The sequence below is a fragment of the Erpetoichthys calabaricus genome, chromosome 3 (genome assembly GCF_900747795.2).
Source record: "Erpetoichthys calabaricus chromosome 3, fErpCal1.3, whole genome shotgun sequence".
Lineage (NCBI taxonomy): Eukaryota > Metazoa > Chordata > Cladistia > Polypteriformes > Polypteridae > Erpetoichthys > Erpetoichthys calabaricus.
The window spans coordinates 213,167,195-213,194,380 of NC_041396.2; the positions used below are offsets into that span (position 1 = coordinate 213,167,195).

General features: G+C 39.2%; 1 protein-coding gene across 1 annotated transcript in view; it reads left to right on the plus strand.

Moving 5' to 3' along the window:
* dlgap2a (discs, large (Drosophila) homolog-associated protein 2a) overlaps nucleotides 1–27,186 on the plus strand; it is a 662,701-nt gene that overhangs the window by 368,505 nt on the left and 267,010 nt on the right. The window lies entirely within an intron of this gene.

Consider the following 27,186-nt stretch of genomic DNA (forward strand, 5'->3'; position numbering starts at 1 on the left):
TGTTTTGCCAAAGATAAAAAGAAAACTGTTACACATATGGTGGTAAAGGTTGTGGATTATTGACAAATATTGCTTTGCTGTAGAGAAGTGAACCGTGTCAGATATCCAAACGTACTTGGCTTTTTTGTCTAGTTTAATACCTGTTAGCAGTTTAATTCATAATTATATAACCTTTAATGAATTTCTATTAGTGAAAATTTAAATATGTCATATCCATAATAATTTGTCTAGTCAAAATATTAATTGCAGCCATGTTACTGCCTAGTGAGAATGTGAAGTACATGTACCTATATTGATATTCATTTTATAACTGTGACTTTCTTCATTGACTTCTATTAAACTTTCAGATTGAAATATCTTTAATTATATTTCGACTTTGCAAATTAGAATTTTTTGTTGCATTTTGTTTTCTAGTTAAAATTGTATTTTAGATATCTAGTACTACACTTTAGATATATTTCATCCAAAAATATGTACATTTACATTTTTTATATATAATTTTATTGATTTTGTTTAAAAAAAAAACATTCCTTACAATCATATCAAACAATGATAATTCAACCCCCGTCCGAGAGAAAGAGAGCAGACTAAATCTTTAAAAAAAAAAAAAAGTAGAATGTCCCCTTCTCCAATATAAATGCTAATTCTCAGATTTGATTAATTAGATCTTGCCTCATTCTAAAAAAGTTTTGAATAGATCCTTTAAGTGAGATTTACATTTTTTCCAGTTTCAGTTAGTGTAGAATATCAGTTACCCACAAACTTATAACAGGTGGGCTGGGATTCTTCTAGTCAAGCAAGATAAGAAGAGCACATGCAATAAGTGTGGTTTAAGCAGTGCGAAGGATCGGGGGCACAAGTGAGCCCCAAACATGAACACACCAACAAAGTCCCAGGTACAAATAAAGGGTGTTTTATTACAAATACCTTTATAATAACAAGCACAAAACAAGTCATGTTTCTGTTTCTACTCCTCTCCTTCCTCCACTGCAGTACTCTCTTCCAATCAAGTGTTGCCTTCCTGCCTCCCAGCTCCGACTCGCCTGGACAAGGCAGTGCGATCCCTTTTATTGAGAACCTGAGAGTACTTCCGGTGCTAAGGGTTTTGCCTATTGGAAGCACTTCCGTGTCTTACTGAAATCCCACATAACAGGGCTGCATTTCCCTGCAGTGCCCTCTTGCAGCACCCAAGGACCCCAACATTAAGTATTATGTAGTTTTGAGAGAGTAGAATAAGGTGATTATTATGTAAAGTTGCAACAGATAACAACATCTCTGTCTTAAAGTGCTTCCTACATCGGTTCCAGTTTTGAGTGAATGATGAACAATTGGATTATCAGCATATTGATGTCAATTTATATTTTGTAAGTAAGGTATATAAAGAAGTACAGCAACATTTTATTTATATTGCGACCAGGCTTGTGTATATTCATCAATTTGTGTCAATGTCCAGGTCTTCATAGCATGTATACTTGCAGTCTAGTAATAAAATTGAAAGTTAGGTAGTGCCATATCCCCTTCTGTTTTAGGTAATTGTAGAGTCGTCCTTTGAATGCACGGATGTTTCAACTTTCAAGTAACTTAGTTATAATTGAATCTAATTTATTAAAGAATGATTTGTTAATATGCATGGGGATGCTCTGAAATAGAAATAGAAGCCTGGGAAGGATGTTCATCTTGACAATATTGATTCTTCCTTCTAATGTGAGATGAAGGGTAGATAATATGTTCTCATTTTGTTTGATTTTTTCCATGCAGGTAGCAAAATTTTGTTGAAAAAGATCTTTAAATTTACTTGTGATGTTTACCACTAGGTATTTAAACTAATCCGCTAAAATTATTGAGTAGGTGTCTAGTCTAATATTGTGTGCTAGAGAGTTCCCTGGAAAAAAGACACTTTTATTGAAATTAATTTTGAGTCCAGATACCTTTTGAAATTCTGCTAGTGCATTGAGGACTACTGGTACAGCTGTTCATGGGTCTGATATACACAGTACCATATCATTTGCATTCAATGATAGTTTCTATTCATGTCCTTCTCTGGTAATCTCCTCTAATGCATTTCAGAAGTGAATGCCAATGCCTCAATGGTGATTGCAGAAGCAGTGTTGATGGGGTCTTTCTTGTTGAGTACCACATTCTAGTTTAAAGTAATGTGAAATAATGTTATTAATACAAACAGAGGCTTCTGGACTGGTATAAAGTAGTTTGATCCATGCACATATATTTGGGCCAAACCCAAATTTGTGCAATGTGGTGAATAGGTAGTCGCAGTCAAATGCTTTTTCTGTGTCTAAAGATATGATCTATGGTGTGTTATATTTAATGGGTAAGTATATTACATTAAACAGACACAGAAAGTTTGAAGCCGTCTATCTTTAATAAATCTGGTTTTGTCTTGTGATATTACACTGCAAAGCCATTTCTCAGTCCTTCTAGCTAGTACTTTGGAGATTACCTTTACATCATTATTCAGAAGTGAAATTGATCTGTATGATGCATATTGTAATAAGTAATTATTTTTTGGAAAGACAGTAATTAAAGTTTGCTGAAAAGCTTGAGGTAGAATTTTGTTGTGTTTAGCTTCTATAAACGTTGCTAATAGTATTGGAGCTAACTTATTTGAAATTTTTTTATAAAATTCCTCTGGGTATCCTTCAGGGCCTGCTGATTTCCCACATTGGAGTGATTTTATATCCTTTAGTAATTCTGAGAGTGGTTCATCCATTTCCTCTGCGCTAAGAGTATCTAGCTATGTCATTTGTAATGCCTCAAAAAACTCATTAGATTGTGTCTTATCATCTTTAAACTGGGTAGAATATAAGGAATTAACAGTACTTTCTAAATGTGAAGGTTATATTTTTATGATCAATGATTTTATCTTCATCTTTGTTTGTAATTTCTGTTATTGCGTTGCAAACTTTCTGTTTGTGGATTTGCTGAGCTAAGATCTTATTAGCCTTCTCTTTGTGTTCATAATAATGATGTCACGATTTAAAGATGAGCTGTTCAGTTTCTATAATATTCAGGAGGTTAAATTATGATTGCTGAACCCATCTTTTCCTGTAAAGTGCCTCATTTGGTGCCCGGGCATATTCTTGATCTATTCTGGTAATTTAATTGATTCATTCTGACGCCTTCTTGGTTTCCAATTTATTTTTGTGCTCAGAGTTGAATTCTATACAGTTCTCATCAGCTAATAATGGGTTATGACACCAGCTACAAAATGAATGTATAGGGCATAGTGATTTAAGCTCAATGATCAGAGAGACGTGGTTAGAGATAACAATAGATCTTTAAATTTACTTGTGATGTTTACCACTAGGTATTTAAACTAATCCGCTAAAATTATTGAGTAGGTGTCTAGTCTAATATTGTGTGCTAGAGAGTTCCCTGGAAAAAAGACACTTTTATTGAAATTAATTTTGAGTCCAGATACCTTTTGAAATTCTGCTAGTGCATTAAGATCTTATTAGCCTTCTCTTTGTGTTCATAATAATGATGTCACGATTTAAAGATGAGCTGTTCAGTTTCTATAATATTCAGGAGGTTAAATTATGATTGCTGAACCCATCTTTTCCTGTAAAGTGCCTCATTTGGTGCCCGGGCATATTCTTGATCTATTCTGGTAATTTAATTGATTCATTCTGACGCCTTCTTGGTTTCCAATTTATTTTTGTGCTCAGAGTTGAATTCTATACAGTTCTCATCAGCTAATAATGGGTTATGACACCAGCTACAAAATGAATGTATAGGGCATAGTGATTTAAGCTCAATGATCAGAGAGACGTGGTTAGAGATAACAATAGCGTTGTACTTACAAAATTTGATAGTGGGCAATAAATTATTATCAATAGTGAAATTAACTATTAAGTAACTGTAATGTACTGGTGAGAAGAAGGAATATGCTATTGAGTTTGGATTTAAAAATCTCCATGTGTCTGATAAATTATGATCCACTACTAAGTGTGTGATTATTTTTGCAGTATTAGATGCTATCGCCACTGTAGTTGAAGACCTGTTCATGTCTGGATTTAAAATACAATTAAAGTCTGCGGCCATCATGATTTTATAACTGTTCACATTAGGAATACTTGCAACCAAATTTTGGATGAAATCTCTTATGATCCACATTAGGTGTGTAGATACAGTATTTATCAAAATAACATTAGATTGAAATAAATTACCCATATTGCCCATCAGGATGAGATACTACATCTGATATTACAGATGACATTATTTTGTGTATTAAGATTCCCACACCTTTAGTTTTTTTGTATAGCTAGAGTGAAAGACTTGTCCAATCCAATCTCTTTGCAATCAAAACTGGTCCTTACTTATTAAGTTAGTCTCCTGTAAAAATACTATCTTGGCATTTGGACCTATTAAGTGAGAAAATGCTTTTTTCTCTTTAGGTTATTATTGAGACCTTTGACATTCCAGCTCACAATATTTAGTTTATTCAGAGAGACACTGCTTCTGAACGTCTGAGGACATTTTGTAAACTTAAGTAAAAGGAGTATGTTGTTTCATATAATAGCTATAACCTTGATTTCATATTGTTGCCGAGTATAATGACTACGGAACCTTTAATCATGTTGGCACTTACAGTTGTTTGGGTAGAAAGGGTAAATACAAAGTAACCTGCTCTCTTTCTTCCACTTCAATTAGCCCTCTCCCGTATTGCCTCCCCAAGTGAGGCTACACCACACTTTGCAAGGCATGACAAGAGTTGCAGTATGTCCAAAGCAAACCCCCAGCAGTGGTGTAATAAGGATTAAAATTGAGATATCTTATAATAGTAGAGTCCAGAGGCAATAAAATTAAGGTATGATGTTAAACAGTAACCTGTAACAGTAACAGTAACAGTGAAAATAATAAGTATCCCTGTGAATAAGTACTTACTCAGTGATTACCAAAATATGCATATATTTAATAGTGAAATTTCAATATTGTAATTGAAAAAGAAAACAAAATCAAACAATGTCGCTGAAAAGTAAATTGAATGTATAGTTATGGGAAATGTTGCTTTACAAATAGACCAAGTTGCAAGCAGAATCTTCTTTGCATTACTAGGACCAAATATGATTAAATGATGTCGGAATGAGTCTTTTTAGCTTTTTCTGCTTCTTTAGTAGAATTGAAGATGAAGAATTGGTCATCAAAAATCACTTTCAATTTTGCAGGAAACAAGAGGCTGTATCTGAATTCAGCTTTGTGTAGGCGCTGTTTAATGCTGTAAAATATGGCTGGTTTAGCAGCTGTTGAAGGGGAGAAATCTGGGAAAATACAAATAGTTATTTTCAAATTAAATCTACTCTTTCTGTCTAAGAATCAACATCAAATTTTCTTTAACCCATAGTTTGTCAAAATGGACAATCGAGCTTCTTGGTTTTGAGGCATTTGATCCACATATGGGGTAAGCTGCCGAGATATCATTGTCTGATTTAAAGTACTCTCCAGTTATTTTAGAGAACAGTTCAGCTGTGACTTTTACATTTAAACGTTTGTTTAACTTCTTCAAGCTGAGCACCAAGTTCTCAAACTTACTCATATTTTTCCTGCATTTTTTCATCAATTCTTGCTAAAATGTCTTTAAAGTTTGCAACAAAGTTATTACTTAAACGTACCTCCTGTTCTTTTATATCCTGAAGCAGCTTGTCTGTTCTGTTGTCAATTTTGTCATTTGTTTTGTGTATATTCTTCTTTATATCCTTTATATTCATCTTTATGTCACTCTTCCCCTGTGGTAATCATTACCCTCAGACAGATCATTTCCATCTTCTCTGCACAGAAGCGGTGTTGCAAGTCCGGTTGGAGTTGATGCTGTTGACTCACTGGGGGTAGAGAGGCCATGCTCAGTTCTGATAATCTGCCAGAGATTGCTGAATTCTCATTGTCCGCCTCACTCAAAGTTTTGCTCCCACTTTCACTCTTGACAGGAGCCAATGCTGCAGATTGAGGTCTGAGCAGATCCATTTCTTTACCTGTCTCTTCCAAGTCAGTATCTGGCAGGTCGCACCTGAGACCGGTTTAGACTTTGATGAAGTTTTAGATGCCTTTTCCTTCTCTTTCTGAACCCTTGATCTGCTCCTCATGCTTTAAATATACTTGTAATTAAATCCTCTCATCTTGACTAAACACAGGATACCTTGGAATAATACCGGTAGTTAAAAGTAAAATAACACCGCTGCTTGCAGAGCACCATCCTAGACATCCATCTTTCACAATGGACGAGACCAACTCTGTACATTTACATTTATTTGCTTAGCTAATGCATTTATCCAAAGTGACTTACAAATGAGATCAACATAATCAAGTAACAACAATCTGGGAAGTGTTAAAGAACAAAGGTACAAAATGGATTTCCACAAGTATAAAGCTCAATCACTACCCCAAGGTTGCGTGCCATCTGGCAGATGTTAGTGATAATGAACCAGTCTGAATGGAGATGGTGTACTGAATTGATGGATGAATTGGGATAACAGGTTGTGCTGGAGATGGTGTTCCTTTATCCGGGTTACAACATAAGTGATACATGTAGCGAGTTTAGCTAATATCATGTTGTATACCATGTGGAATGAAAGGGATAGCTGCGTATCATTGGCATAGCACTGATAAGAGAAACCATGGGACTGCAGAATAGGGCGTGACGAAGCGGTGCATAGGGAGAAGACGAGACTGCCCAGTACCGATCCTTAGGGCATACTTGTGCTCGCCTAGTGAACCCTTGACATCTCTCTGCACAAGGACATACAGTAGGATCTGCCCTATAGGTAGGACTCAGACCACGTGAGGGTAGTCCCAGTGATGCCAAGTTCAGTGAGTTTGGCAAGGATGATTTCTAGTGCTGATTGGTCAAAAATGAAATGCATATTTCTAATTTGAATTTTGACATTTCACTGTGTCTGTCTGAAATCCTCATAGACATCCTTGGGAAATTTTTGACTAAAAGAAATAAAACCACAGATACCTGCAGTTTGAATTTTGATTAGTCATGATATGAATACATATATCTGAATTGAAATTGTACTAGAAGGTATGTGAAATAGGTATTGCCACAACTTGACATTTTATTACTTATGCATGGGAGTTACAATAATAAAGATCTACAGTTTTTTTGTTTAAAAAACTGATGAACTCTATCATGGGATTATTTATATTATAGTTCCTTATCTTAGATGCAACAAGATAATATACTGTAAATGGGGATTTATTTAAAATTAAGTATATAGAGTACCAGGTTTCAGGGATAAAAATTATTTGGCTCAGATCACAATTATTAACATACTAGTCATTAAGCCCGTTACAATAACGGGCGCTAGAACAGTAGTGCATAAACATTAGTAGGAACAGTCTATATTAAATGGCAAGGGACCTTGACTTCATTCTGTTTGTTGGTCGTATTATTCTTTGTCTTTCAGCCTTTCTTTTGTTGATGTTTACTTGCTGAGCTGACCATTCTTCGTGGGCCGCCGCCATGTATTGTGTGTCTTTAATTTTTTGTGACAGTAATACTGTTTTGTACATCCGCTGGCTTGTACGTTCGTAATATACCTTTAATTTTCTCTGGCAGTAATACAGGCGTGTGCGTCGGTAATATGCCTTTAATTTTCTCTGACAGTAATACTGGCTTGTATGTGGCTGTAATATGTGTCACTGTATTATGTACCTTTAATTTCCTCTTGCAGTAATACTGGTTTGTATTTCCGTAAAACGCCTGTAATTTTCTCTGACAGTAATATCGCGCATCACACCGTGCCCCCCCGCATGCGCACTTCACCAGAAGACACACACACACACGGACACCTGGAAGCACACAGGGATTTTATTAAAGAGGATACATTCTAGATATACATCATGACTGTGGAAGAAATTTAGTACATACAGACACCCCCCAACTGGAATGCCCCGATTTAAACAATAAAACACAGGCAGGAGAAAGCGTCAATCGTTATTCTTTATCTAAATCTTCGAAGAGGTAACAAGTGTATTACATGTTAGCCACATGTGAGTCACATTGCTACAAAGGAAAAAATGTCCTCAGGCTATATTTATACAATTCATTGATTAGGTCACTTTTCTTTAAAAGGAATTCATTACAAATTCAGAAAAATTTTAACATGATTGGTTACACCTAGTTGCTAACAGGATATGGCAGATGTTGATACCTTGATGATCACAATTTGATTGATAGTCCTGTTTGTTTAGGGTGTACGTGACTTTTTGAAAATGTATATTTTACATTTTTATTTTTAGGAGCTGTGTGAACCTCAAGAAGAAGGAAAAAAACAATGGCCTTTATAAATCTTATATATAATTCGCCAGCCTACTCACTCACTCACTCACTCACTCACTCACTCACTCACTCACTCACTCACTCACTCACTCACTCACTCACTGTCTGTCCGAAGCCGAATGCGCAGTCGCCTTCTGCGCACATCCAAAGCCGAATGCGCAGTCGCCTTCTGCGCAGCTGCCCGAAAAACCTTACGAGACCGACATTGCGGCAGGCAGCGGATTTACGGCCGCGAAAATTCAAAGAGAATGGCCCGCATGACAGATCATAGTTAGCACTGAACTTGTACAAAATGATTACTATCGTTTGTGATTGAATCATTCTGCATCTTCGGTGTTACTTATTGACTTTTCTTACTTCTGCCTTCTGACAAAAGCGCGTTTTCCCATGGCATTACGGTACCGGAAACGTTGTCTGCTAGTATAGCCACGAGCCTTGACCAAAGTTAATGAGCCGCAGCGTCACAACTGAAGTGCTAGGCTGCAGCAGGGGTGGCCTTAGGCATGTGCAAACTGTGCACCTGCACTGTGCCGCCAAATCCCAGGGGCCGCCACGCCAATATATATTGAATATAAAACAGAAAGAGAAAATAACGACACAGCTGACGGCAATGTGGCTGAAAAACATTCTGTTTCTTGTTAATTAGTACCCTGTATTTACAAATGTCGCTAGAGTCAGAGCAGTAAGCTATATGTAGTATTATAATGTTTTGCCGTAATGAGAATATTATGGGCCGCCACTTGGTTTTCAAGTTACGGACACGCGTATATAGAAGCGTGTCATGAGCATGAGGTGGCTATGCAGTGTCCGCAATGGATGTGGCCATCCGCCGTGCATAAGATACCGTATTGACATTGCCAGGCGAAGGGGCCACCGATTCTTTCTCTGCCCAGGGCCGCCACGAGCCTAGAGCCGCACCTGCTAAGGCTACACTACTGACTGGGCTGCTGAGACTGACCACTGGGCAGAACTGACCATCACGAGTAGTAATAGCCCACATATTTTCACGTTTTTTTGCTCTAGTTTCATGTAATTTTGTGCTAGTATTGTAACGTACAGTTAGTGCAGACTAGAGTTGAAGATCTGAAGTGGACGCGAGAAGTTGGTGAGTTGTTTATTAAGATATTTTTGTGATTTTGAGTTTGTAAAATTATTGTAGGTCAGGTGGCTTTTTGCATATCAGCTTATTTTACAATATAAACTTTGAAGTAAACTTAGTAAAGTAAAATTAGATTTTTGGAGGATTGGTTTTCCAACTTGAATTACTGAGCAATGAATTCAGTGAGCATTTTCATGATTTCAGTTCACACAAACAGGGCATTGCGCCTGAGAATATCCAAATGGAATTGATTGAAGTGCAGTCAGATTCTATTCTGAAGGCAAAATACAACGAAGTTGGTGTGCCAGGCTTGTATGCTTACCTGCCACACTCGTATGTGCAGATCCGTAAGTTGGCATCGAGAGTACTGTCAATATTTGGAAGCACTTACCTTTGTGAGCAATTGTTTTTGTTAATGAAAGCTACCAAAACCCCACATCGCTCAAGACTTACCGTCAAGCACCTTTCATCCCTCATAAAAGTTGCAGCTGCACAAGATTTCAAGCCTGTTATTGACGAACTGGTTACTAACAAGAGATGCCAAGTGTCGGGACAAAAGAAATAACTCTCACACTGTAAGGCTGCTATATAAGCAGTGAATATAATATAATGAATATCAATCATCAAGACACTATATAAAAGCAGTCGGGATTGTCCTTCTGTCCCATGAGTGCAAAACATAGCGGTATTCCGCTTATCACAGACTTACTACTTGCAGCTTGCAGTACGAAGCGACGCGATGTGAGCAGAGTTCTGGTGCTCCCATCGTTCCCTTGCTTTTGTGCGTGATGCGCTGGAAAAATAGACAAAATTATGTGTCTGGAAATAATTAATGTTGATGGAGTACAAATGCCTCACCCCGTAGTAAATATCAGGGGAGATGGTGCTTGCTCATTCTCATCTATAGCTTATTTAGTGCATGAAACTCCATCTTTAGCGGTACAGATTCGGGCTGACATTGTACGACATGTTTTAAGTAATTGGTCAAGGTTTCAGCCATTTACAATGATGCCGTCAGGAATCTCTTATACAAATGAGCTTCAGTATCTCACTGAAATGTCAAAGTCTCAAACTTATGGTACCATTTCTGAGCTAATGGCAGCAGGAGAGTTGTTCCCCAATGAGTTTCAAGTATGTTATTATGGAGTCCTACACTCCAAGTTTGGACAGGCACATGAGGGGATAAAAAAAATTAGGTTTTTGGGAGATGTTATGAATGGGCACTTTGATGTTCTCATTCCCTACACTTACATGCCTGATGTACACATGGAGCGCAAACAAATCTATACTAATTAATAAAAGGCAAAGCCCTCACTGACTGACTGACTGACTGACTGACTGACTCATCACTAATTCTGCAACTTCCCGTGTAGGTGGAAGGCTGAAATTTGGCAGGCTGATTCCTTACAGCTTACTTACAAAAGTTAGGCAGGTTTCATTTCGAAATTCAACGCGTAATGGTCATAACTGGAACGTCTTTTTTCACAATATACTGTAATGGACGGCAGCTCGATGGCCGTGGGAGGAGGAGTTGAGTGTCAAGTCATCACGCCTCCCACGTAATCACGTGAAAAGACTGTGAATGCTGTAGGGAGAAATGAAGGAGGAGCCACAAACAGCGAAGAACAAAAAATTCATTAAACAATTGAGAAGGGAGCGAAACAATAAGAAGCGAGCGAGTGAAGCATACAAGCATCTTCATAAGGGAAAAAAGCACGGTGTAAAACGTAAGTTGAAATTAAGTTTATAGAAACGCTCCCGCTGCGGATTGCAATAACATATTCGCGAGATAAAAGTTTAATGAGAAGACACGAGGTATAAACGAACCACACGTCGTAGCGCAACGTTAGGGGCTTCACCTCTGGCGCTGACGTTCGAGATTCGGTTCCCGAGAGCGGATGCAGTGAGTGTGTACGCCTGATGAGTTCAGAATTAGGGAGAAACACGTGTCGCATACTCTTTGCATTATTTGAAAGTAAACTATTAAAACCATTCTATGATCTGCTTCTTGCAACTGAAAGACGGCACATGGCGGATGTTAGCCGACTTGCTGACCGCAACGTTAGGAGCTTCAACTCTGGCGCCGCAAACAGCGAAGAACAAAAAATTCATTAAACAATTGAGAAGGGAGCGAAAAAATAAGAAGCAAGCGAGTGAACCATACAAGCATCTTCATAAGGGAAACAAAGCACGGTGTAAAACGTAAGTTTAGATTAAGTTTATAGAAACGCTCCTGCTGCGGATTGCAATAACATATTCGCGAGATAAAAGAACGCAGTAGGGAGAAATGAAGGAAGAGCCGCAAACCGCGAAGAACAAAAAATTCATTAAACAATTGAGAAGGGAGCGAAACAGTAAGAAGCGAGCGAGTGAAGCATACAAGCATCTTCATAAGGGAAAAAAGCACGGTGTAAAACGTAAGTTTAAATTAAGTTTATAGAAACGCTCCCGCTGCGGATTGCAATAACATATTCGCAAAATAAAAGTTTAATGAGAAGACACAAGGTATAAACGAACCACACGCCGTAGCGCAACGTTAGGGGCTTCACCTCTGGCGCTGACGATAGAGGTTCGATTCCCGAGAGGGGATGCAGTGAGTGTGTACGCCTGATGAGCCCAGAATTAGGGAGAAACACATGTCGCATACTCTTTGCATTATTTGAAAGTAAACTATTAAAACCATTCTATGATCTGCTTCTGGGAACAGAAAGAGGGCACGTGGCGGACGTAAGGCGACTTGCTGACAAACCACAAGCGTGACCTGGCAGGTAACCACCCATATAATCAGATTGTGATTCAGAAAACGAATGCCATGAATGTAATTACCACGATCTACATACTGTCAAACAAACGAAACACACGCCGTAGCGCGACAGCTGTGAAAAGGGAGTTTCACAAAAAAACAGATCCTTAACAAATTGTTATTGGTATATTTTCGATCCGTTTAAAAAGGTTTTCTTTTCTTCTTAATAAAAAATTAAAAGCAGTACTTCGCCGCAACGAAGCGCGAGAATTTGGCTATATTTATCTTCTTCTCGCAATTAAAAGAGGGCACGTAGCGGATGTTAGACGACTTGATGACCAAGCATAAGCGTTACCTGCCAGGTAACCACCCATACAATCAGATTGTGATTCAGACTAGGAATGCAATGAATGTAATTACCCCAATCTACATACAAGGCGAAAGTCTTGCAACATTCAAAGATGATGGTTTGGGATAAGTACACCATGGAACATAAAAGAGCTTATGAAGCCTTGAACCGAAAAAAGCAAGATCTCAGAGATCGTAAAAAAAAAAAAAGGAGTAATGTCGTTTTACTCGCTGTAGATTTTAGTCAAACATTACCAGTTATTCCACGAGGGAGACCAGCAGATGAACTCAACGCGTGTTTAAAATCCATGCTTCTCCCACGGTCGGTTATATGTCGCGTGTTCTCGGGTAGGTACACCAAAAAATGTACAGTAATCCCTCCTCCATCGCGGGGGTTGCGTTCCAGAGCCACCCGCGAAATAAGAAAATCCGCGAAGTAGAAACCATATGTTTATATGGTTATTTTTATATTCTCATGCTTAGGTCACAGATTTGCGCAGAAACACATGAGGTTGTAGAGAGACAGGAACGTTATTCAAACACTGCAAACAAACATTTGTCTCTTTTTCAAAAGTTTAAACTGTGCTCAATGACAAGACAGAGATGACAGTTCAGTCTCACACTTAAAAGAATGCAAACATATCTTCCTCTTCAAAGGAGCAAAAAAATCAATAGGGCTGTTTGGCTTGTAATTATGCGAAGCACCGCGGCACAAAGCTGTTGAAGGCGGCAGCTCACACCCCCTCCGTCAGGAGCAGAGAGAGAGAGAGAGACTGAGAGAGAGAGAGACAGATAAAAAAATCAATACGTGCCCTTTGAGCTTTTAAGTATGCGAAGCACCGTGCAGCATAGTTAAAAGCTGCACACAGAAGGTAGCAACGTGAAGATAATCTTTCAGCATTTTCAGACGAGCGTCCGTATCGTCTAGGTGTGCGAACAGCCCCCCTGCTCACACCCCCTACGTCAGGATCACAGATAGCGCAAGATAGAGAGAAAGAAAAGTAAGCTGGGTAGCTTCTCAGCCATCTGCCAATAGCGTCCCTTGTATGAAATCAACTGGGCAAACCAACTGAGGAAGCATGTACCAGAAATTAAAAGACCCATTGTCCGCAGAAACCCGCGAAGCAGCGAAAAATCCGCGATATATATTTAAATATGCTTACATATAAAATCCGCGATGGAGTGAAGCCGCGAAAGGCGAAGCGCGATATAGCGAGGGATTACTGTATACATTTAAGAATGTAATGGGCAAAGAAAAAATGAGGTATACCCGAAGGCACTGCAGTAGCACTCAATGTAACTTTACTTCTTAAATGTTAATGTTTTACTGTTTAATAATTTATACGCTTCTTATATGTTGTTCAAAATCTTTTATCAAAATACCAGTGACAGCGCAATGCACGATAACATGGAGTGAATACACCATACGCATCCGCCCACGGCCGCCCTGGTGTGCGCATATAGGAGTTGATTCTACAATAAAATAAACATAAAAAGAGTAATACAATCATCACCCATAAAGCGGATAGCAGACGTGACGTACTATATGTGTACCAGATTTCAAGTCAATAGGTGAAACGGTTTGCGAGCTACAGGTGATTTAAAATCCTGGACAGACAAATGAATAGCCACGGTAGCAAATTATAGAAGAAGATTTTACTGTTTAATAATTTATATTTATATGAAATGTGCTTCTTATATATTACTTCATAGTCTCATATGATAATGATGTTAATGTTGTTTATATTGATTTCTATGTTATTGTAAGTGCATGTATGTGTGTATATGTATGTATGTATATATATATATATATATATATATATATATATATATATAAAATATATGTGTATATGTATATATAATATATGTATATATATATGATATATCTGTATATGTGTGTATATATATATATATATATATATATATATATATATATATATATATATAATATATATATCTATACTAATTAATAAAAGGCAAAGCCCTCACTGACTCACTGACTGACTGACTCACTCATCACTAATTGTCCAACTTCCCGTGTAGGTGGAAGGCTAAAATTTGGCAGGCTGATTCCTTATAGCTTACTTACAAAAGTTAGGCAGGTTTCATTTCGAAATTCAACGCGTAATGGTCATAACTGGAACCTCTTTTTTGACAATATACTGTAATGGACGGCAGCTTGATGGCCGTGGGAGGCGGAGTTGAGTGTCACATCATCACGCCTCCCACGTAATCACGTGAAAAGACTGTGAATGCAGTAGGGAGAAATGAAGTAAGAGCCGCAAACAGCGAAGAGCAAAAAATTCATTAAACAATTGAGAAGGGAGCGAGTGAAGCATACAAGCATGTTCATAAGGGAAACAAAGCACGGTGTAAAACGTAAGTTTAAATTAAGTTTATAGAAACGCTCCAGCTGCGGATTACAATAACATATTCGCGAGATAAAAGTTTAATGAGAAGACACGAGGTATAAACGAACCACACGCCGTGGCGCAACGTTAGGGGCAACAGTTTCAACCATTCTATGATCTGCTTCTCGCAACTGAAAGACGGCACATGGCGGATGTTAGCCGACTTGCTGACCGCAATGTTAGGGGCTTCAACTCTGGCGCTGACGATAGAGATTCGATTCACGAGAGGGGATGCAGTGAGTGTGTATGCCTGATGAGCCCAGAATTAGGGAGAAACACGTGTCGCATACACTTTGCATTATTTGAAAGTAAACTATTAAAACCATTCTATGATCAGCTTCTGGGAACATAAAGAGGGCACGTGGCGGATGTAAGGCGACTTCCTGACCAACCACAAGCGTAACCTGGCAGGTAACCACCCATACAGTCAGATTGTGATTCAGAAAACAAATGCCATGAATGTAATTACCACGATCTACATACTGTCAAATAAACAAAACACACGCCGTAGCGTGACAGCTGTGAAAAGCGAGGTTCACAAAAAAACAGATCCTTAACAAATTGTTATTGGTATATTTTCGATCCGTTTAAAAAGGTTTTCTTTTCTTCTTAAAAAATTAAAAGCAGTACTTCGCCACAACGAAGCGGGAGAATTTGGCTATATATATCTGCTTCTCGCAATTAAAAGAGGGCACGTGGCGGATTTTAGACGACTTCATGACCAAACATAAGTGTTACCTGCCAGGTAGGGTTACCACTTTTAATACAAAAAAATAAGGGACGCATACTGCAGCGGGTGCCACATCTCAGTGCCAACAGTTTGCAGACTCTACTTAAAAGACCCGCCCTCCTCACTGGACAGTTAAAAACACCAATCAAACTAACGATGACATCAAGTATTACCCAATCAAAAGTAGGAAAGGAGGCATCTTCATAAAATGCGTGTGGGATGATTTGCATGAGACACTGCTTTTAAAAAAAAATGATAAAAAAAATACGGGATAAATCCCGTCCAGTATTGATTCAAAACGGGACGTGCAATTTCATTCTCAAACGCGGCACGATTCCGTATTTTAAAGGACGGGTGGCAACCCTACAGTGCCAGGTAACCACCCATACAATCAGATTGTGATTCAGACTAGGAATGCAATGAATGTAATTACCCCGATCTACATACAAGGCGAAAGTCTTGCAACATTCAAAGATGATGGTTTGTGATAAGTACACCATACAACATAAAAGAGCTTATGAAGCCTTGAACCGAAAAAAGCAAGATCTCAGAGATCGTAAAAAAAAAAATAGGAGGTAATGTCGTTTTACTCGCTGTACATTTTAGTCAAACATTACCAGTTATTCCACGAGGGAGACCAGCAGATGAACTCAACGCGTGTTTAAAATCCATGCTTCTCCCACGCTCGGTTATATGTCGCGTGTTCTCGGGTAGGTGCACCAAAAAATGTATACATTTAAGCATGTAATGGGCAAACAAAAAATGAGGTATACCCGAAGGCACTGCAGTAGTACTTAATGTAACTTTACTTCTTAAATGTTAATGTTTTACTGTTTAATAATTTATACGCTTCTTATATGTTGTTCAAATTCTTTTATCAAAATACCACTGACAGCGCAATGCACGATAACATGCAGTGAATACACCATACGCATCCGCCCACGGCTGCCCTGCTGTGCGCAGATAGGAGTTGATTCTACAATAAAATAAAATAAAGATAAAAAGAGTAAAACAATCATCACCCATAAAGCGTGTGTGTGTGTATATATGTGTATATATATATATGTTGATATGTGGATGTGTATATGTATATATATATATATATATATATATATATATATATATATATATATATGTAGATATGTATATATATGTGTATATGTATATGTATATATATGTTTATATGTGTGTGTGTCTATTTTATATATATAAAACACAGCAACACTCATAACAATGACAACACAATTACATGGACAATCATGTTACGTTATTTTTAAAATGTTTCCTTTTTTTTTCATAACCTCTTTAACACACTACTTCTCCGCTGCGAAGCGCGGGTATTTTGCTAGTGTATATATATATATATATATATATATATATATATATATATATATATATATATATATATATATATATATATATGTATATGTGGATGTGTATATGTATATATATATATGTAGATATGTGTATATGTAGATATGTATATATATGTATATATGTTTATGTATATATATGGTTACATAACCTCTTTAACACACTACTTCTCTGCTGCAAAGCGCGGGTATTTTGCTATATGTATATACTAGCAAAATACCCGCGCTTCGCAGCGGAGAAGTAGTGTGTTAAAGAGGTTATGAAAAAGTAAAGGAAACATTTTAAAAATAACGTAACATGATTGTCAATGTAATTGTGTTGTCATTGTTATGAGTGTTGCTGTCATATATATATACATATACACATATACACACATATATACACACATATACAGATATATTATATATACATATACACATATATTTTTTATATATATATATATATATATATATACACATACATACATACATACATATACACACATAGATGCACTTACAATAACATAGAAATCAACATAAACAACATTAACATCATTATCATATGAGAATATGAAGTAATATATAAGAAGCACATTTCATATAAATATAAATTATTAAACAGTAAAATCTTCTTCTATAATTTGCTACCGTGGCTTTTCGTTGGTCTGTCCAGGATTTTAAATCACCTGTAGCTTGCAAACCGTTTCACCTATTGACTTGAAATCTGGTACACATATAATACGTCACGTCTGCTATCCGCTTTATGGGTGATGATTGTATTACTCTTTTTATGTTTATTTTATTTTAGAATCAACTCCTATCTGCGCACACCAGGGCGGACGTGGGCAGATGCGTATGGTGTATTCACTCCATGTTATCGTGCATTGCGCTCTCACTGGTATTTTGATAAAAGAATTAGAACAATATATAAGAAGCGTATAAATTATTAAACAGGAAAACATTAACATTTAAGAAGTAAAGTTACATTGAGTACTACTGCAGTGCCTTCGGGTATACCTCATTTTTTGTTTGCCCATTACATGCTTAAATGTATACATTTTTTGGTGTACCTACCCGAGAACACGCGACATATAACCGAGCGTGGGAGAAGCATGGATTTTAAACACGCGTTGAGTTCATCTGCTGGTCTCCCTCGTGGAATAACTGGTAATGTTTGACTAAAATGTACAGCGAGTAAAACGACATTACCTCCTTTTTTTTTTTTTACGATCTCTGAGATCTTGCTTTTTTCGGTTCAAGGCTTCATAAGCTCTTTTATGTGCCATGGTGTACTTAATAAGTACTAATTATCCCAAACCATCATCTTTGAATGTTGCAAGACTTTCACCTTGTATGTAGATCGGGGTAATTACATTCATTGCATTCCTAGTCTGAATCACAATCTGATTGTATGGGTGGTTACCTGGCACTGTAGGGTTGCCACCCGTCCTTTAAAATACGGAATCGTGCCGCGTTTGAGAATGAAATTGCGCGTCCCATTTTGAATCAATACTGGACGGGATTTATCCCGTATTTTTTTTATCATTTTTTTTTTAAAGCAGCGTGTCATGCAAATCATCCCACACGCATTTTATGAAGATGCCTCCTTTCCTACTTTTGATTGGGTAATACTTGATGTCATCGTTAGTTTGATTGGTCTTTTTAACTGTCCAGTGAGGAGGGCGTGTCTTTTAAGTAGAGTCTGCAAAGTGTTGGCACTGAGATGTGGCGTCAGCGCCATAGTTGCAGCCCCTAACGTTGCGGTCAGCAAGTCGGCTAAAATCCGCCATGTGCCGTCTTTCAGTTGCGAGAAGCAGATCATAGAATGGTTGAAACTGTTGCCCCTAACGTTGCGCCACGGCGTGTGGTTCGTTTATACCTCGTGTCTTCTCATTAAACTTTTATCTCGCGAATATGTTATTGCAATCCGCAGCGGGAGCGTTTCTATGAACTTAATTTAAATTTACGTTTTACACCGTGCTTTGTTTCCCTTATGAACATGCTTGTATGCTTCACTCACTCCGTTCTCAATTGTTTAATTAATTTTTTGCTCTTCGCTGTTTCCGGCTCTTCCTCCATTTCCCCCTACTTCGTTCTTTTATCTCGCGAATATATTATTGCAATCCTTAACGGGAGCGTTTCAATAAACTGATTGAAAATAGTTTTGCATTTACCTTTTTAGTAAAAGGCGAGCTTTTAAGCCTGAGAAATCACCCCGTAAATGCACACGTTTAATTGCACATGTGTTAATATGTATGGTTACACAGTATTAAAAGACAGTGAACAACGTCAGTTACCTTTGTTCCCGCGTTTGATAAAAGGTGAGCTTTTAAGCCTGAGAAATCACCCCGTAAATGCACACGTTTAATTGCACATGTGTTAATATGTATGGTTACACAGTATTAAAAGACAGTGAACAACGTCAGTTACCTTTGTTCCCGCGTTTGATAAAAGGTGAGCTTTTAAGCCTGAGAAATCACCCCGTAAATGCACACGTTTAATTGCACATGTGTTAATATGTATGCTTACACAGTATTAAAAGACAGTCAAAAATTAACGTCATTTACCTTCGTTCCCGCGTGTGACTCGTGCTGTAAATCTCTTCCTTGTTTTTAGTTCACGTGATTACGTAGGAGGCGTGATGATGCGATACGTGACTCCGCCTCCTCCATTACAGTGTATGGACAAAAAATATGTTCCAGTTATGACCATTACGCTTTGAATTTCGAAATGAAACCTGCCTAACTTTTGTAAGTAAGCTGTAAGGAATGAGCCTGCCAAATTTCAGCCTTCCACCTACACGGGAAGTTGGAGAATTAGTGATGAGTCAGTCAGTCAGTGAGTGAGTCAGTCAGTGAGGGCTTTGCCTTTTATTATTATAGATATATATGTGTCTGTATGTGTATATATATATATTTATATATATATATATATATATATATATATATATATATATATATATATATGTGTGTATGTGTGTATATGTATGTGTATATATATATTGATATATGTATATATATGTGGATGTCTATATGTATATATATATATATATATATATATGTATATATGTAGATATGTGTATATGTAGATATGTATATAAGTATATATGTTTATGTATATATATGTTTACATAACCTCTTTAACACACTACTTCTCCGCTGCGAAGCGCGGGTATTTTGCTAGTATATAATATATGTGTATATGTGTGTATGTATATATATATTTATATATATATATATATATATGTGTGTATGTGTGTATATGAATGTGTATATATATGTTGATATATGTATATATATGTGGATGTCTATATGTATATATATATATATATATATATGTATATATGTAGATATGTGTATATGTAGATATGTATATAAGTATATATGTTTATGTATATATATGTTTACATAACCTTTAACACACTACTTCTCCGCTGCGAAGCGCGGGCATTTTGCTAGTATATAATATATGTGTATATGTGTGTATGTATATATATATTTATATATATATATATATATAAAATATAATATATGTGTATATGTGTGTATGTGTATATATATATATATATATATATATATATATATATATATATATATATATATATATTGTGGTGGATTGCCGGCTTCTTTCTCCGGCCCTCACCCCCAGGCCGCCAGGAGGAGCTCTCCCAGCAGCGTGGACATGCCCCGAGTTCCAGCAGGGCCTCATGGACTATGTAGTTTTTATACACAGCCCTGCTGGATACCTTGGGGGCCAGCAGGCGTCGCTGTAGGGGGGCTCATAGGCTCGTATGTGCCCTATAACCCGGGAGTACGTAACGGTCACGTGACAGGAAGAAACGACGTGCTCCCGGGTTGAAGAAAAGGACTGTTTACCCTGACCCAGAAGGGAAAAGGAACTGTGGACTGTTGAACGGGAACACCTCCGGGTCAGGGTGTATAAAAGGACGATGGGAAATCCCAGACGTTGAGCTGAGCTGGGTGGAAGGGTGGCAACGTGTCTGGGAGTGTGGAGGATTATTGATTGTGTATTGATTTATTATTGAGTATTGTGGAGAGGAGGGTGCTTTGTGCACTGTATTGTCCATATAAATATAATTATTGGTCTTTTACCTGGTGTCTGGAGTCGAGTCTGAGGGTTCAAGGGGTCACGGAGACCTCTAACTATCACAGTTGGCGTAGTCAGCAGGATTCTCTGGCTGTCGATTTTGGCAGAGGACCTGAATTTAAATAAATTTTACTGTGGGCAGAGAACCCTAAGAGGACAACGTCCAGACACGCAGCAACATCACCTGAACCTACCTTTACCAGGTCCGTTATGGGGAAGAAGAGAGGTAAGCAGAGCGGCAGCGCCAGCGGAGAAGCTCTTCTCATAATGGCCGATGCTCAGGAGGAGTGTAGGAGCGACCATACAAAGCGGGAGAAGCCTACGGAGGACGACTGCATCGAGGTATGTGCCGGGGAAACAATTAAAAATAATTTAGAATTAACTCACTTTGTACCTTGCACATACCTCGGGAAGAATCATCCGGAGGCTCTGCGAGATGCAGACAAGACTCCTGTAAACGGTGGCAAGCTCTCGTTCGAGCCGGTGAGAGAGATGACTGACTTCCGCATGTCGGCAGCCGACAAGGGACACGTGACCCAACCCGAAGCTTTCTGGGAAGGAGGTGGTCCACGTCCCGCTGTTTGCTCCTTCTCCGAAGAAAAAACGGACTTGGACTTTCCAAAAGGGAAGGGGGAGGCGAGCGAAGCACCGCTCAACCCGCAAGAAGGTAAAGAGAGCCAGGATGTAGCTGATCGATCTGTCGACAAATTAATAAAGACAGACGGCAGTTTGCCAAAGAAGGCAACCCGGCCCTCGGATGAAGAAAACTCCAAATCCCAGAAGCCTCCGCGAATCCCGTCAGAGCACGTGCCGACAGCGGACGTGCTCATTGGCTCCCGGCTGGCAGGTAAGGCGAATGCGGAAGTGATCCTGCCTCCGGCCGAATTAAATAACTTTATAGACGTGCGGGAGCTCAAAAAATTGATCGAGCCCGTACGAAGTATTTTTCAGGTGCTGAATGAAATTAAGAGGATCGTCGGAGACCTGGGAGCGACGGCCAAAGCGCCGGTAAAGAAGGTGGATGACTACCTACGGCGACTAGGACGTGAGCGTCCTGTCTTATTTGATTTGGCGATACAGGTTAGTAAAAACTGTACCGTATATAATAATATAGGGACGCAGTGTGAAATGGGCCCGTGTTTAATAAGTACCGGGTGCCAAAGCACTGTGTGCCCTACAAGGGATTGTGGTGTGATGACGGAAGGGGCGGAGGAAGCGCCGCTTGAACCAGGGCAGCTGAAAACTGCTGTCTCTTGGAACAATGTGGGGCTGAAGACGCCGCCTTGGGTTAATTTAAAATCAAAGGGCGTTCAGACAGAAAAAGGGCTCTCTTTTACTAATAGAGGGACCCAAACTGTGGAAAAGCCCCAGATTAAAAAGGAGATCCTAAGAGAGAAACGGGAGTCTCCTGATAAAGTGATAAGGGAGTTGTCATTAGTTACTGGAGGGGTGGAGGAAGTTCCAATCAAACCAGGGCAGCTGGAAAGTGCTGTTACCCGGAGCGATATGGTGTTAATGACGCCGCCTCCTATAATACATAGGACAACGGGCGTGCAAACAGCAAAGAGACTCTCTCTTCTTCATAGAGAGCCTCACGGTGTGCACAAGCCCCAGAGAAAGCAGGAGATCCCCGAATTAACACGTGGGTCTCCTGACATATTAAAGAAACGGGCAGGGAGCAGCAAAGCGGCCGTTAACCCCTCCTTGGCGGAGGAGAACGTGGAGCTGACCGAATTCCCAAGATGTTTCAGGTCTCGGGAACAGAGGCCACCAGGAGGACGTCGGCGGTGCTACAACTGTTGGCAACCGGGCCACGTGTGGCGAAGTTGTCCCCAGAGGACAGGGGAGCGGTGGGAAAGAAGATACACCGTTCCCCCAAGGTTCGCTGGGGGATCTAGACAACGTAGCCAAGGTCCGGATGATGCGTTCTCCTGGAGGAGGACGTCCCTCGCGGGGCTGGTAGCTTCACCCCAGTTGGCTTCGCTAAGGGGGGGGGAATTGTGGTGGATTGCCGACTTCTTTCTCCGGCCCTCACCCCCAGGCCGCCAGGAGGAGCTCTCCCAGCAGCGTGGACATGCCCCGAGTTCCAGCAGGGCCTCATGGACTATGTAGTTTTTATACACAGCCCTGCTGGATACCTTGGGGGCCACCAGGCGTCGCTGTAGGGGGGCTCGTAGGCTCGCATGTGCCCTATAACCCGGGAGTATGTCACGGTCACGTGACAGGAAGAAACGACGTGCTCCCGGATTGAAGAAAAGGACTGTTTACCCTGACCCGGAAGGGAAAAGGAACTGTGGACTGTTGAACGGGAACACCTCCGGGTCAGGGTGTATAAAAGGATGATGGGAAATCCCAGACGTTGAGCTGAGCTGGGTGGAAGGGTGGCAACATGTCTGGAAGTGTGGAGGATTATTGATTGTGTATTGATTTATTATTGAGTATTGTGGAGAGGAGGGTGCTTTGTGCACTGTATTGTCCAAATAAATATAATTATTGGACTTTTACCTGGTGTCTGGAGTCGAGTCTGAGGGTTCAAGGGGTCACGGAGACCCCTAACTATCACAATATATATATATATAATATGTGTATATGTATATATATATATATATATATATAATATATGTGTATATGTATATATATATGACAGCAACACTCATAACAATCACAACACAATTACATTGATAATCATGTTACGTTATTTTTAAAATATTTCCTTTACTTTTTCATAACCTCTTTAACACACTACTTCTCCGCTGCGAAGCGCGGGTATTTTGCTAGTTGAGGATAAAAGTCGGTCGCATTAAAAGGCGGGTGAGCCTAGTAATATAATAAGGACCCAGCTAAGAGGTTAAGACTCTAATTCTACACTGTTGTATGGAGACTGCATGGAAATAAATTGCTTTTCTTTAAACTTTAAACTTTAAGTGTTACATTTTTTAAAGTTTTCAGTATTGGAAAGAAAGCTACAGTAACTTTGTATAATAGTATAATAGTATTTGTTACAGTACGGCCCGCTGACGCACGTATGGCAGTCAAAGCGGCCCACCAATGGTAGTGAGTTTGACATGCCTGCTCTAGAGGCCTGAAAGGCGATTTCGACTACAGCTCGAGGCCTAATTACGCATTCATTCAATACACCTATATCAGATTTGTGGTGCTTATACTTATTACTATTCCACTCGTGCCCGTTTCATCTTACGATGTCGAAACAGGCTCTTTCTCTAGTATATATTTAATATATATTATGATCCAGCTTGATTCAAAACAGGAAACACATTTTATCATAGTGAATAAAAATAACAGCGTCAGCTTTTAAGCATAAGCTCAGAAGGATAGGAGACTCAGACACATGCCAGGTGCACACATAGAGCAGGATTCAAATTTAACTTACATGACATACTTAGAACCATCTGATTTAATCTGCATTCTGAAGCCTGGGAATGACTTATCGATGACTGTGGATGCTTCAACTAAATTTTAAGATACTTAAAAAATCTACATTCAGAGTTTGTACAGTCATGAAAAACCTGGAAAAGTTGTTGAATTTGAAAAGAGCAATTTCCAGGTCTTGAAAAGTTTTGGAAAACTAAATAAACAAAGAAAGTTATAGAAAAGACATGGAAATCTGATTGGCGCATCTGTATAACGAAGTACGTAAATGGTTCCTTTAAGATTGAGCGAGAAACGTCTTTATACATTAACAACTTAAATTTTCGCGCAGGTCTGTAGGCTGCATGTGGTGAGCGTCAGAAATGCAGTTTTCTGCTTTCAGGCGTGCAGGAGATTCAGTAGCAAAATACCGGGTAAATGCCGATTTAACAATGCATGGCTTCACTTGGATAGTATAAGGGATGGATTGAGAAAGACCAGGACCCAGGACGTGCGAAATGTCGACTGTGTAGTAAAACGCTCTACATATTGAAAATGGGAGAGGCAGTGCTAACTAGCCATGCAAAGGTGGCTAAGCACTAGGCTGCTGCTGCGCGTGAACCATCTCTCAACTCCATGACTGGCTTTTTCCCCCAAGTCTCCAACCTGACACCTGCTGCCAGCTGCAGTACTTCCCTCTCATCCACCTTCAAACAAGGACAGATTTCAGATGCTGTGTCCAGAAACAAAGCCCTAACTGCAGAGGTATTGTGGGTGGTAAAGGTGGCAAATTCTCATTATTTTTACAAGTCGTGTGAAGACACAAACCAGTTATTTCAGACTATGTTTCCTGACAGCCAGGTTGCTGCTGGATTTGCATATGGTGAATGCAAGTGCTCGTACGAGGTGCGATCCAAAAGTTGCCAGAAGGGTTTGGTTATATCAATCGCCGCTAGGTAGCAGTTCAAGTTGTCCTTGAGAGCTGTTATCACGCGTTATAACATCAGTGCAGTTGTTTTTCAAGTCGCAGTTCTCGTTTAAACTTTGGTTGTGTCTGTGAAGGGTTGTTCATGAAAATGAGTGATTTGAAAGAGCAAAGAGTGTGTGTTAAATTCTGTTTTAAACTGGGAAAAACAGCAAAAGAAAGCCATGAAATGTTGCAACAAGCATTCTACAGGGATGTTCTAAGGCGTTTGCGAAATCGAAATCACCGAACACGTCCTCAGGTGTGGGCTGACAAGTCATTTCTTTTGCATCATGACAATGCATCAGCTCACACATCTCTGATTGTGTGCGAATTTTTGGCTTCTACAATGTTTACTGTCATTCCCCACCCTCCGTACTCCCCTGATTTAGCGGCGTCTGATTTTTTTTTTATTTCCTAAGATGAAGATGAGGCTCAAGGGACACAGATTTGAGACGGTGGAGGAGATCTAAGTGGTAACAACCGACGTCTTGAACACACTGACAAAAAACAACTTCCAGAGGTGCTTTGAAAGGTTGAAATCTCGCTGGGATTGGTGTATCAACTCAGCGGGTGACTATTTTGAAGGAACTGTTCACCATTAATTGTTATTTGGTGTGTATGCTTTTAAATAAATGCTTTCCGGGAACTTTTGGATCGCACCTCGTATATATGTACTTTTGGACTGGCTCCTTACTTTAAGAAAAAGACTTTGTCTGAAATATCGAAACAAAGACTTTATGTAATCTTGTCTGATGAAAGTCTAAATCACTATTTACAGGCTAAACAGTTAGACATGCATGTCAGTCTATGGGACAGGCCCACAGTGAAAACTAAATACATTGGGTTAGAGTTTATGGGCCATTCTACAGAGCAAGATATCACTAAGAAAATGAAGTACTTGCTTTCAGAGATCGGAATCGTGAATCTCGTCCCAAGTTCAATTGCCAGGCCGAACGTGAATTGGAAAGTGTTCGAAATATTCCAGAAGCAAGTGCAGAATGATGTGGGGAAGTCACTAATTAACATCGGTTCATGTGGGTTGCACATACAGTGATCCCTCGCTATATCGCGCTTCGCCTTTCGCGGCTTCACTCCATCGCGGATTTTATATGTAAGCATATTTAAATATATATCGCAGATTTTTTGCTGGTTCGCGGATTTCTGCGGACAATGGGTCTTTTAATTTCTGGTACATATTTCCTCAGTTGGTTTGCCCAGTTGATTTCATACAAGGGGCGCTATTGGCAGATGGCTGAGAAGCTAACCAACTTACTTTTCTCTCTCTCTTGCGCTGACTGTCTGTGATCCTGATGTAAGGGGTGTGAGCAGGGGGGCTGTTCACACACCTAGACGATACGGACGCTCGTCTAAAAATGCTGAAAGATTATCTTCACGTTGCTATCTTTTGTGCAGCTGCTTCCTGAAACGACATGCTGCGTGGTGCTTCGCATACTTAAAAGCTCGAAGGGCACGTATTGATTTTTGATTGAAAAACAAACTCTGTCTCTCTCTCTCTTTGTCTGCTCCTGACGGAGGGGGTGTGAGCTAACGCCTTCAACAGCTTTGTGCCGCGGTGCTTCGCATACTTAAAAGCAAACAGCCCTATTGATTTGTTTGCTTTTCTCTATCTATGTGACATTCTGTGCTCCTGACAAGCACTCCTTTGAAGAGGAAGATATGTTTGCATTCTTTTAATTGTGAGATGGAACTGTCATCTCTGTCTTGTCATGGAGCACAGTTTAAACTTTTGAAAAAGAGACA